This window comes from Symphalangus syndactylus, chromosome 23 (assembly GCF_028878055.3).
Source record: "Symphalangus syndactylus isolate Jambi chromosome 23, NHGRI_mSymSyn1-v2.1_pri, whole genome shotgun sequence".
NCBI lineage: Eukaryota > Metazoa > Chordata > Mammalia > Primates > Hylobatidae > Symphalangus > Symphalangus syndactylus.
In genome coordinates this window covers 16109297-16123394 of record NC_072445.2, presented here as the reverse complement: position 1 = coordinate 16123394, position 14098 = coordinate 16109297, and the positions used below count along the sequence as shown (strand labels likewise).

The following is a 14098-nucleotide window of genomic DNA, read 5'->3' as shown; positions in this document are numbered from 1 at the left end:
AGTATCAGCTCCACAAGAGCAGGGACCTTTTATTTGTTTCCTGCTGTGTTTCCAACACTAGAAGAGTACCCAACATATAGTAGGTGCTCAATAAATATCTATAAATAAATAGATGAATGCACAACTGAATGAGTGATATATCTCTACACCTAACCAACAGCAGATTGTGGTTTCCATGCAGAATTTATCACACATACCAAACATCAACGCCAAAAAGGAATTTCTTCCTTTCCTTGCCCTTGGGATTGGAAATGCAGGGACTTCATTTTAGTAATGAGTTTATAGATTATTCTGGAAACCAGAACTTCTTGTTCTACATTTTTGGCAAAAATAAGACACCTGCTTTCTTGGAGAGTAGCTTCTCAGAGTTCTGAAGGCTTCTTGGGGCTTGACAGATGGTTGGGGGTGGGTACTCTTTGGTCTCCTTAGCCTCCTGCTACCAGTTCTGCTGAGAGTGGCAGTTTTCTCTTGATTACACTAGAGCAGGGTTTCTCCTACTAACATTTTAGACCAGATCGTTCTTTGTTGGGGGCTGTCCCATGCCTTCCAGGATGTTTAGCAGCATCCTTGGCCTCTACCCATTAGATATGAGAAGAACTCCCCCAACTGTGACAACCAACAATGTCTCTGGACATTGCCAAGTATCCCTTGAGGAGTAAAATCACTCCCTGTTGAGAACTGCTTCTCTACCGTGTACAGAAAGCCCTACCCACAACAAAGAATTATCCAATCCACAGTGTCGCAAATGCCAAGGTTGAGCTACGCTGCTCTGAGAGCGCTGTCCAATAGGACTCTCGGCATTGAGGGAAATGTTGTATTTGGTGCTGTCTAATGTGGTAGCCACTAGCCACATGTGGCTATTGAGCATCTTAAAATGTGTAGGCCGGGGCGTGGTGGCTCATGCCTGTACTCCTAGCACTTTGGGAGGCCAAGGCAGGAGGATTGCCTGAGCCCAGAGGTTAGAGGCTGCAGTGAGCTGTGAGCAAGCCACTGCACTCCAGCCTGCATGACAGAGTGAGACCCTGTTCCTTAAAAAAGAATTTAAAAAGTAGTTAGTGCAACTGAAAAGCTGAGTTAAGTTTAATTTTAGGCTGGGTACGGTGGCTTATGCTTGTAATCCCAGCACTTTGGGAGGCAAGACAGGCAGATTGCTTGAGGCTAGGAGTTGGAGACTAGCCTGGGCAACATGGCAAAAACCTGTCTCTGCTAAAGGAGACCCCTGGTGGCTCATGCTTGTAGTCCCAGGTACTCGGAAGGTTGAGGCAGGAGGATCACTTGAGCCCGGGAGGTTGAGGCTGCAGTGAGCCCTGATCATGCCACTGCACTCCAGCCTGGGTGACAGAATGAGACCCTGTCTCAATAAATAAAACAAAATAATAAAATAAGGTAAATTTTTAAGTTTATTTTATTTTAATTCATATTCATTTAAATATCCACTTATGGCTATTAGCTGCCATATTGGACAGCACTGCTCTAGAAAGGCCAGTGCTGCTCACACTTCAATGTGCATATGAATTATCTGGGGATAGCAAAGTCCAATCCAGCGAACTTGAGGTGAGGACTGAGTCTGTAAATTCCCAGGGATGCTAAGGCTTCAGGTCTAAAGACCACACCTTGGAGTAAGATGATCTAAGCCTGGGACATAAAGAGCATTTTGCACATATAACACAGAGATGAGATTCCTGCTGCCTAAAAGAGCTTGTCGAAGAACACAGTGGCATAGAGTAGGGAGAGAGAAAAAATACAGTCTGTGCAGTCAGACAGATACTGATTTGAATCCATTGTTAGCTCTGTGCCCTTTGCTTAGTCTCTCTGAGCCTCCATCTCCTTAGCTATGAAATAAAAGAGATCATTTCTACCTTGCAGTGTGATTCTGAGATAGTGCATTTAAAAACACCAAACCCAGCGCCTGGCAGATACTTGGCAGTCAGTAGGTAAATAGTATCAGTCATTATGGATTCATCCAAAGTAAAGGCATTGTTTACACAAATCGACCCTGCCTTTTAGGCTGTGTTTGGGGACCACCCCTCTCAGGGTCACCCAGGATGTTCTTTTAAAAAATAGGTCCCTGGGCCCAGCCCAGACCTAATGAGTTAAAGTCTCTAATGGTAGGGCCCAGGAAGCTTCTTTTAAAAAAAAGAAAAAATATATATGAGGTAAAATTCACCAATATGAAATTAACCATCAGTCATTTTTTATTTTTCATGTAAAAAATTTTTAACTTTTATTTTATATTCGGGGATACATGTGAAGGTTTGTTACAGAGGTAAACTTGTGTCACGGGAGTTTGTTATACAGATTATTTCATCACCCAGGAATTAAGTCCAGTACCCAATTGTAATTTTTCCTGCTCCTGTCCCTCCTCCCGCCCTCCCACCTCAAGTAGACCTCAGTGTCTGTTGTTTCCTTCTTTGTGTTCATAAGTGCTCATCATTTAGCTCCCACTTATAAGTAAGAACATGGAATATTTGGTTTTCTGTTCCTGTGTTAGCTTGCTGGGGACAATGGCCTCCAGCTCCACTCATGTTCCTGCAAAAGACATGATCTCGTTCTTCTTTATGGCTGCACAGCCATTTTTTTTTTTTTTTTTTTTTTTTTTTTTGAGAGGGAGTCTTGCTCTGTCGCCCAGGCTGGAGTGCAGTGGCGCAATCTCGGCTCACTGCAAGCTCCGCCTCCCGGGTTCATGCCATTCTCCTGCCTCAGCCTCTCCAAGTAGCTGGGACTACAGGCGCCTGCCACCATGCCCGGCTAATTTTTTGTATTTTTTAGTAGAGACGGGGTTCCACCGTGGTCTCGATCTCCTGACCTCGTGATCCGCCCGCCTCGGCCTCCCAAAGTGCTGGGATTACAAGCGTGAGCCACCGTGCCCGGCCTGCACGGCCATTTTAAAGTATACAGGTCATTGGCGTTTCCTGCATTTACAATGTTGTGCAACCTTACCTCGGTCTAGTTCCAAGGCATTTTTGTCATCCCAGAAGGAAACCCTGTACCCACTCACCATTCTCCCCTCCCCAGCCCCTTGCAATGACTAACCTGCTTTCTGCTTCCATGCATTGGCCTATTCTGGATGTTCCAGATAAAAGGAACCATACACTATGTGACCTTTTGTGTTTGACGTCTTTCACTTAACACCCTGTTTTCGAGGTTCATCCATGTTGTTGCATGTATTAGTGTTTAATTCCTTTTTATTGGTGAATAATATTCCGTTGTATGAATATAAGACATTTTGTTATCCACTCATCAGTTGATGGACATTTGGGTTCTTTCCACCTTTTTGGCTCCGTGAATAATGTTTCTGGGAACATTTGTGTACAAGTTTCTGTTGGAGTACCCGTTTCCAGTGATGTGGGGTATATACCTAGAAGCAGAATTCCTGGGTCACATGGTAATTCAATGTTTAAATGTGTTGAGAAACCGCCTGAACTGCCCTCCACAGTGGCTACACCATTTTCCATCCCTACTGGCAATGCATAGGGTGCCAGTGTCTCCACTTCCAGGTCAACACTTGTGATTTTGTGTTTTTGGTTATGGCCAACCTGGTGGGTGTGAAGGGAAGCTTCATTCTTCACAGGTTCCCAGGATGGTTCGTGTAGACCTGAAAGTTGGAGAACCACCGCTTTGATGAGAGCGCCTCTTTCGGCGAGTTCAGTCAGAGTCTACTGCTCCCAGGTTCTGGGACTCTCTGCAGCAGTGCCTTTGTTGGGCTGGGGAAGCCCATCAGGGAATTGGAATTGTTACTTCCTGTGCTGTTGTAATAGCGATTGGATCTTTTTTTTTTTTTTTTCATACATCTTACCCTCTCCCCTTTAGTAAGCACAACTGAGTAGAAAGGAACAGTTTGCCATTGACTTGTCCTGGGAAAGCCAGATCAGCACAGATGACCCACCCCCTGGTGTCCCCTGGGTGAGTTTCTGCAAAACACCTCTACTTGTCCATCTGAGGCTGGCCTGGAGGGCCTGTTCCAACATGAAATGGCCTTGAACTCTCCTGTTTTAATAAAATTTAATGTGGAATTTTGTATTCTACTGTGTAATATAGAGCTGGGCCTGTTTTAATTAAAAATTAAAGGATTTTACTCTAAATATTTAAGTGTATTTCAGAAACACATCAAGTTAATCCTGTGGCCCTTAGGATGAAGGTGATAAACCTGAGTAAAGGGACAGAGGAGTGTCAGGGGAGGAGGCCGTGTGGGGAGCACTCAGTGAAAGGAATAGTATTCCTCTTTAACAATGAGGGTTTTGTTTTCTTCTTCTGGAATTTCCTCAAAATTAATCTCTGGGGTGGAACACAACATTTAAGTGATACATTGTATATGCAAGCAAAGGGAGCAAGGTCCTACTATTAATGTAACTGCCTGCACCGCTTCAAAATTCTTCTAGGACATAAGCCAAGGTCCTCTTCTTCAAGTCGGCGGTCTCAGCCTTGGCCACATATCACAACCACCTGGCGAGCTTTACACGCTCTTGTTTAACAGGGTATTCAACAAGAGCCCAGGTGAAACCCAGGCATCCGTGGGTTCTAAAGCTCCAGGTGATTCTAATGTGCAATCAGGATTGACTGCTGTGCCAGGCCATTAGACACAGCGGTGAAAAAAACAGACATAGCCCATGCCCTGATAGAGCTTACAGTCTGACTGGGGAGACCAACTCGTTAATCACATAATTGATTAATTACAACTGTGATAAATGCTGTTGCCCAGTTAAATTTCAGAGGGATGGAGACATCTTCCCAAAGCTATAGCCTGACAGATGAGTAGATGCTAATGAGAGGAGAGCTGGGAAAAGGGCATCCCAGGCAGAGGGACTGGCATGTGCAAAGGCCCTGGGGCAGAAAAGAGCTTGGTGTGTCTGAGGACTTGAAAGACAAGCTGGTTGGAGCTGTGAGCAAGGGGGGTGGGCAGCCTGAGGTTGGGGAGCAGATGGTAGCCTGTCACCCATGTTGGCCTGTGGTGAGTCCACCTGACATGCTGTCAGTGTTTGAGCTGCTCTGATATTGGTGTGAAAGGCCCAAGCTTCTGTGCTCTGGAATGAGCAGATACACAAGGGCCTGATTAAATGATCTGCGTATAACCCATGGTCTGGGCAGGATCCCCGTCCTCCAGTGTATGAAAATTATTCTTTACTCAGCCTCCATGGAGAGAAAGGAAGGGCATCAAAAGAAGGGAGAGATTGGCCGGGCGTGGTGGCTCACACCTGTAATCCCAGCACTTTGGGAGGCTGAGGCAAGTGGATCATTTGAGGCCAGGAGTTCGAGACCAGACTAGCCAATATGGCAAAACCTCCTCTCTATTAAAAATACAAAAATTAGCTGGGCATGGTGGCACATGCCTATAATCCCAGCTACTTGAGAGGCTAGGGCAGGAGAATTGCTTGAACCTGGGAGACAGAGGTTGCAGTGAGCCGAGATCACGCCACTGCACTCCAGCCTGGGAGACAGAGTGAGACTCTGTCTCAAAAAAAAAAAAAAAAAAAAAGGAGAGACGTTTGGAGAGAGAATGGGAGTTTTCCTCATGTCTGAAAAGTTTCTGGGCCTCACTTGAAAATTACATCTCCTTCTGGCATCTCCACATAGAACTCATCTGACAGAACGGTGGGTCCCTAGGTGAGTGGAGCCTGGGATCTCATTGCAGTGATTCCTCTGTGCACTGTTTCTCAGATGCTCTGTAGAGCCTGTCTCACACTTAATTCCTCCTCCTCTCCGTTTTCCTCCATCCCCCTCCCCCTGTTCCTTTTTCTTCTTTTTAAAATCTGTGCCAATTTCTAATGAATTGTGGGTGGCGTGGAGGGAATTCTTCACACTTCATTTGGTCCTGCTTCATAGTTTATATCCTGTGTCCCTCCCTTCCCCTGGCTGAACCCCCCGTCCCCAGTCTGGTAGACGTGAACTGTTCTTTTCCTTTCAACGGCCTTGTGGCTGCAGAGAACCCCTCCTTGATTTGGGCTTCTAGATACTCATTTAAAATGCTTGTTTCTGTGTATTAATTTCTTCCTTCCCTAAGACTCCTAATCTTCACTCTCCCTTAACTCCGACAGCAGTGTGGTATGTGAGGCAGCATTTGTCACCCCTATTGTACAGAAGGGAAACTGAGGTTCTGATAGCAGTGTGGGGCTGTGGGAAGATTCTGGCCTTGCTTGGTGGCATGATGGATGTGACAGGTCCTTGGAAAGTCACACAACCCTCCAGGGTTGCCTCTTTACTGGTCATCTGGGAAGGAGATAAGATTTCTACCCCTGTAAGGAGGTAGGGTGATGGGGTAAAGAGGATGGGATTTGGCCCTTGAAGCTCTGGCTCCACCACTCAGTTCTGTGGCTTGGGCAAGGCATCAGACCTCGGCTTCCTCACTTGTAGAATGGTGATCCCTACAGCACCTCAGCAGGATGGTTGTAAATACTAGAGGCATTGTCTGGGAAGTCCTAGCAACGTGGCTGGTCTGAATGGGATATAGTAGCTGTTCTTTGGCCTTTGGGATATAGTAGCTGTTCACCTCCCCTGCCATCTGGGATTTGGCTGTTTGTCCAAGAGGACCCCAATCATTATGGTGGAGCTAGAATTAGAACTAGAACCCAGGTCTGCTGGCTTCAGGCCCTCAGCTCCTGGGAGGAGCTCTCTGTAAGCACCCTGGTGCTGTGAGCTGGATAATTCTTGCTGTGGGTAGGCCTTTCTGTACCCGGTAGAGTGATAGTTCTCAACTGGGAGTGATTTTGCAAGAGACACTTGGCAATGTTTGGAGAGTTTTTTCATTGTCTCGGCTTGGGAGGTTTTACTGACTTCTAAGGGGTAGGGGCCAGGTATCTGGATTGTTCTGGGATCTCTCAGCGCAGTGGTTGGGGACCTTTGAAGGCACAGACCAAGAAACAGCAAGTCATCAGGACCCCCGGTCAGCAATAGCTGACTCTGAGCCCTTGCAAAGCTGCCCTGCAGCGTCAGCACCGGCTGGGAAATCCTTGTGGATTCTTGTGGATATTCACATAGAGGGAGGGGCATGATTATCCCCACTCACTGGGTATAGTGCTAGCAACAGCTGCCACTTATCCAGGGCCTATTAGGAGCAGGGGCAGCGTGCTCAGTGAGGGACCTACGCTCTCACTGATCTTCCTGTTCAGCAAGGAAGACACTGCTAACCTCATTTCACAGAAGTGGGACAAGGCCATATGGCTAGTGAGGGGCAGGGCAAGACCTAGGGCAGAGCCTAGGTCTCCTTAGCTCCGAAGCTCACATGCTATGCATGAAATTGCATGACCTTTCTTAGAAAGTAACACCCCCGTGAGGCTTCTCCAGCAATCATTTTAATAGAATGCTTATCCACATCCCTATGTCAGCATTGGCCACCTAATTTTGCCACCGGCCAAACTGAATTTACCACTGTTGCAGAAAACAAGTAGATAAGAATCTTAAAACATACATTGGGAGGGAAGGCAAGGGTGCCCCTGTTTTGGATGTCTCATGCCAGTTTGGGAAGAGGGAGAAGTTAGCAGTTAGGCAACATATGTTCCTGATTTGCCCTAGAAAACTTCTTGGGTGCTTTTGGAAAAACCTGTACATCTTCTTTTTTTTTTTTTTTTTTTTTTTTTTTTTTAATGAGACAGTGTCTCCCTCTGTCACCCAGGCTGGAGTGCAGTGGTGCGATCTCTGCTCACTGCAGCCTCCACCTGCCAGATTCAAGTGATCCTCCCAAGTAACCGGGACTACAAACACAAGCCACCACACCTGGCTAATTTTTGTATTTGTTTGTAGAGACGGGGTTTCACCATGTTACCCAGGTTTTGTCTCAAACTCCTGGGCTCAAGCGATCCGCCCGCCTCGGCCTCCCAAAATGCTGGGATTACAGGTGTGACCCACTGTGCGCAGATTAAGAGCCTTCTCTCCTAGTTAGAGTACACCATGCTCCGTCCTGTCACAGGACCTTTGCACAGGCTACTCGGTGTACCAGCAGCACCCTTGCTCTCTATCTTTCCCCTGCTGCCCTCCCTACTTTGCTTCAGTAATTTATTCTTAGGGCTCATATTAAAGACTAATTCCTGAGGAAAGCACTTCTGCCCCATGTCCATGCTAGTCCATCTTCTGGCATATGCTATTATGCATTAGCTATGCTTCTTTAGGGGACCACTATTATAGTTATCTCTAATTTGTTAATGTTGGTTTCCTGCTTGCACTTGATTGTAAGCTCCATGAAGGTAGGGAACACATTGGTCTCACTCAGCTGTTGTATGCCAAGTGCCTTGCATTTGCCTAGTACATACTAGGCACCAGCCAACGTTGGATGGGTGAATGGATGGTTGGATGAATGGATTGAGCTAGTTAATTTCATTTCCTTTCCCTTAACTCCAGCCAATAATCTCTTCTTAGGGAATTGTAATTATCTGTTTATATGTCTCTCTTGAGCCTCTTTGAAGAAGAACCTATCTTTAGAAGCCTTGAGTCTAGCTCCATGCCTGACATATAGTAGATGGCTAATAAAAGTTGACCATCTGGTTGTCTAAGACAAACTCTTGCCCATAAGACAAGCAGTTCCAAGAACTCATGCTCCTGCAGAGAGGACCCTAGAGAGTTGTTTTCATACATAGAGGGTAAGGATGGTGAATTTATTCACAGAAACGGAATGAAATTCATCCCTGCTTCCCACCCGTGCCATGCTTAGCTGCTTGGTAAGGTCTGCTATTCAGGTTACCAGTTACTGTATTGACTTATTTGTACATAAACAGTTATTCCCCATAACCTTCCCTTCGCCAACATTCAGAGATAATGATATACAATCTTTGTAACATTACAGATGTTGCTTCAAAAACACTCTGTTGCTATAGGAATGTTTGTGATGTGCTTATCGCTAGAATTTCATGAGCAACAAACTCCAAAATTGCAGATGATTTAACATTTGAAGCAGGGAGTGAGAGTGTATGTGTGTTTGCATTTAAAAAAACAAAACAAACAAGGCTTTGAAAAAGGAAGTTTTCTTCTGCAGAGTTATCTTCTTCTAAAGCTTAAAATAAGAACTACTTAAAAGCAGCGAATTTAGAAGAATGAGCACTTTCTCTTAAACATTCAAATGGGTGAAAATGACTTGTAATGCCTCCCTCAAGTATTAAGGAAATAGGCAGTTAAAGGGTTTTTTTTGGAGCTAGCTGTCACAGACAAAGGATTTCTCATTTAAAAAAAAAATCATTTTATAGCATTAAATAGTAGGAATGCATACCAGCAGCCCTTTTGACATTTTGAAAATGATTTATTTTCTGAAATGTCCCAGTCCATTTTAATAGATGACTCTTTGTTCTTCTCATTCAGGGAGGGAGCTTCAGGCGGGGTTGCCATAGTTAGGGTTGGGAAGTTCAGGGTGGAGGCAGACAGGGCTCCAGGAACAGCTTTCCATGAGCCTCACACTTTGTTACCTGAACACAGCAGGTGGGTGCCACCACTTATCTCCAGACAGCATGGAGCCACACTTTCCCAAAGCTCCTGCTGTGGTTCTCCTTCCCAAAGAGAGACTCTCTGAACCAACTTTTTATAGTCCGGAGAGTGAATTTGAAATCATTTTTCTTTCTAGCCTCCCTCTCTGAACATATCAGCTAGACATCTTAGGAAAGGTGTGCAGTGTGGAAGTGTCTACTGTAGCAATGCTACTACTCAGCTGTGCAAACTCTTTAGCGGTCCATGAGATAAGTTCAGAAATTGAGTCGGTGCTTAGTAACTTTCATGCCGATTTGACAGAATAATCTGTTGAATCAAAGAACTTAAAAGTGAGCTTGCACTTTGTATCAGTATCTTTTCATTTCCTTTTTCTAGCAGTTATTTTTACTATATTTTATTAAAGTAGTCATCTCTAATGGTGTGGAAATTTTTTTAAAAACTGGTCCTTCGGCTGGGCACGGTGGCTCATGCATGTAGTCCCAGCACTTTGGGAGGCCGAGGCGGGCAGATCATGAGGTCAGGAGTGCAAGACCAGCCTGGCCAACATGGTGAAACCCCGTCTCTACTAAAAATACAAAAATTAGCCACGTGTGGTGGTGGGCACCTATAATCCCAGCTACTTGGGAGGCTGAGGCAGGAGAATTGCTTGAACCTGGGAGGCGGAAGTTGCAGTGAGCCAAGATCACATCATTGCACTCCAGCCTGGGCAACAGAGTGAGACTCTGTCTTAGAAAAAAAAACAAAACAAAAAAACTGGTTCTTCATGACAAATAACTTGAGAAGCTGTATGCCAAGGCACCTGTAAGCTGCTGTAGCTCCCCCATGAGGAAAGTCAGCTGTTGAATGGATTTGGGGAATCACAGCACTTAGCAAATGATATTATAATGAAACTCAGATCTCTCTGTCTCTCTCTCTCTCTCTCTCTCTCTCTGTCTCTCTCCTAAGTGCAGAGACTGCATCCAGTTCATCTCCATGGCCTCATTCCTCAGTGCCCTGCCTGGCACATTGTAGGCCTTTGGAAATGTTTGTTGAATGCATGCCTGTCTGCTTCCTCATTACCTAAGAGTAGGTGAGGAAAGCCTTGGGAATTTCCCTGGGATTTCTGGTAGTGTCTTCTGCAGGATGGTGATGGAGAGCTAGGAGCAAATGATGAGGAAATGACCTTTCCTTCTTCTTTTCCCCACAGGACCAGGCCTCCTCTTCCCACCTGTCCAGCAGCATGAAAGCAGCATGACTGGCCGACCGCAGGAGAAGCCCCCAGAACCAGGCCCCCAACTCAGCCATCTGCGGAGGTCAAGGTGAGCTTGCTTTCCTTCTTCTGGAAGGCTGAGGAATTTCCTTCATGCCTTCATTTTAACACATTCTGTATCCGTTTGTAATCCCTTGCTATGTGCTAGAAGAATGAGGTTTCCTGGGATGAGGGTAGACTTAGAAAGTATGTGTCAGCCTTACAGGTTAAAGCGTGCTCATTTTGGCCGGGTGCGGTGGCTCACGCTTGTAATCCCAGCACTTTGGGAGGCCGAGGCGGGCGGATCACGAGGTCAGGAGATGGAGACCACGGTGAAACCCCGTCTCTACTAAAAATACAAAAAAAATTAGCCGGGCATGGTGTCGGGTGCCTGTAGTCCCAGCTACTGGGAGAGGCTGAGGCAGGAGAATGGCGTGAACCCGGGAGGCGGAGCTTGCAGTGAGCCGAGATTGCGCCACTGCACTCCAGCCGGAGCGACAGAGCCAGACTCCATCTCAAAAAAAAAAAAAAAAAGCATGCTCATTTTGGTTAAAGGAGAGGCTGATAGGGAGCAGAAAGGACTGAGTTGAGTGTCTAGAATGGAGCTCTTATTATTCTTCCACCACCTCCTGAATCTGGGACCTTGGACAGGTCTTACACGATGGGGTATCCAGGGAATTTTGAATGAAAAAATCTCTGAGACAGGATAGAATGGGAAAGACTACTCAGTCCACTACCTGAGAGTCCCAGTACCTGCCAGACAGACTTCTGTCCCACACAGAGTCATAAGAGGCCTTAGATGATCAGTCAGGCCAGTTTCCAGCCAGTGTTGGACAGTTAGTTGTTAGAAAGTTCTGTCTGCTGGTCTCTTCTCCGCCATTAGGAACCACAAAGACTTGGCTTTCAAAGACTCTTCCACATGCCTCTCTCATTGGGTTTGAAGATTTGAAGATTTGGCTGTCATGACTCCATCTTTCTTTTTTTGGTATAAATTCTCCCTAGCGACTGGTGCCAGTCACCTTGTCCTCTCGTCCCCTCCATATTGGAAAGGGCTTTAGTTACCTCCAGCATCTGCCTTGCTGGTTGCTCATGCAACCTGCACCATCTTCAGTAGAGAATCATTCATTCACCATTCGTTCTTCAGTGGCTATTTACAGCCTCCTTTGTGACAGGCACTGTGCTAGACTCTGGAGATATATCAGTGAAGAAGAAAGACAGGGTCTCTGTCTTTTAAGACGAAATACGTTTAGACCCTTAGAGAGAGTTTGAAATATGCATTGAACTACTTCCGTGTGCTCCTTTTTTACATTTTTATCTCTGCAACTTTTTTCTTAAATGTCCCATAAGTACTTCAAAAAAAATCTTTAAATATTGGATATAGTTTTCTATATACCATCATTGAAAAATAAGTTAGCTTATTGTGCAGCTCAAATCATCTATAATATATTCTTTTCTGATTTTGTCTGATTATCTATCAATTATTGAGAGAGGTGTGTTAAAGCCTCCCACTGGATTTGTCAATTGCTCCTTGCAATTCTGAAATTTTTGCTTTATATGTTTTGAGGCAATGCTGTTTGGTGCATAGATGTTTAGAACTGGTGTATTATATTGATGAATTGGGATTTATTTCTACCATCTTTATATGTGTTTAATTTTTTCTGCTCTTTCTTTTAGGTTGAGGTATTTTCCCCCCTCATTTCATTTTCCATCTTCTTATTTGGAACTTACACACTCTATATCTGTTATTTCTGGGGTTACGCAGCTAGCTACCTGGATAGATGATTAGATAGATAGATAGATAGATAGATAGATAGATAGATAGATAGATAGATAGAAAAAAACAGACTCTGTGTGTGTTTTTTCAGGGGTTATCCAGCTATCTAGATATATGTATGTATGTAGATAGATAGATAGATAGATAGATAGATAGATAGATAGATAGATAGACAGACAGACAGAAAGATAGATAGACAGACAGACAGATAATTTTTAGAGACAGGGTCTTGCTCTCTTGCCCAGGCTAGCTTCAAACTCCTGGGCTCAAGTGATACTCTCACCTCAGCTTCCCGAGTAGCTACCTTAGCTTTTTTTGTTTGTTTGTTTGTTTTGTTTTGTTTTGTTTTTGAGACGGAATCTCTCTCTGTCTCCCAGTCTGAAGTACAGTGGCACGATCTTGGCTCACTGCAACCTGCACCTCCTGGGCTCAAGCAATTCTCCTGCTTCAGCCTCCCGAGTAGCTGGGACTACAGGCATCCACTACCACGCCTGGCTAATTTTTGTATTTTTAGTAGAGATGGGATTTCACTATGTTGGCCAGGGTGGTCTCAAATTCCTGACCTCAAGTGATCCGCCCGTCTCGGCCTCCCAAGGTGCTGGGATTACAGGTGTGAGCCACTGTGTCCCACTAATTTTTGTATTTTAAGTAGAAACGGGGTTTTACCCTGTTGGCCAGGCTGGTCTTGAACTCCTGACCTCCAGTGATCCACCCGCTTCAGCCTCCCCAAGTGCTGGCATTACAGGCGTGAGCCACCGCCCTCAACCTATTTTACATTTTCATCTCTTTTTCTCTCTGTGCTGAACTCTGAATAATTTATTCAAATCTATCTCTGGCCTGGGGAATGGCTCATGCCTGTAATCCCAGCGCTTTGGGAGGCCAAGGCGGGTGGATCATCTGAAGTCAGAAGTTCAAGACCAGCCTGGCCAACATGGTGAAACCCCATCTCTACTAAAAATACAAAAATTAGCCAGGTATGGTGGCACGCATCTGTAATCCCAGCTACTCTGGAGGCTGAGGCACAAGAATCACTTGAACCCTGGAGGTGGAGGTTGCTGTGAGTCGAGACCACACTACTGCACTCCAGCCTGGGCGACAGAGCCAGACTTTGTCTCAAAAAACAAAAACAAAAACAAAAAACTATCTTCTATTTAACTAATTTATTATGTGTCTTAAATGCTGTTTAACCCATTCATTGGATTTTTTTCTTTTTGCTTTATTTATTTGTCATTTCTAGAAGTTCTGCTTGGTGATTTTTCTGGTCTCTCATTTCTTGCTCATATTTGAAGATGTTTATTTCTTAAAATATTAAATTTGCTATTTAGAAATTTTATAATTTTGTGTCTTGTAATTCCCAAATCTCAAGTCTTTGCAGGTCTGGTTCTGCCACTTGTTGTTTCTGCTGGCTGGTATTCATAATGCCTTGTTTCCTGTGAATTGCTCATTTTTTCTTGGCACTTTATCTTTGGGAATTATCTGAGGTGTGGGTTGAGTTGTCTTTCCCAGAGAGGATTTGGTTAACTTCTGCTGGTTGTCTGGTGGGCATTACCAACAAAAATCACTTTAAATTAATTTTCTAGTTAAGGCTTTCCTGGCTACCCAATATAATTTAGGCTACAAACCTGGGTGAAGTCCAGCTATGGTTACACATTTTCAAGAGAGAGTTTTTCCCCACATTCTGCCCAGCCTAAGGT

At 44.9% G+C, this 14098-nt stretch overlaps 1 protein-coding gene across 45 annotated transcripts in view; it reads left to right on the top strand.

Annotated features, from left to right (window-relative positions):
• The window catches only part of TRERF1 (transcriptional regulating factor 1), a 292890-nt gene that overhangs the window by 206855 nt on the left and 71937 nt on the right, over nucleotides 1-14098 (top strand). For all 45 annotated transcript variants that reach the window (XM_063633061.1, XM_063633067.1, XM_055264111.2 and 42 more), the window contains one exon: nucleotides 10589-10700. The gene's annotated coding sequence lies outside the window, so the exon portion shown is untranslated. The remainder of the gene's footprint in view (nucleotides 1-10588; nucleotides 10701-14098) is intronic.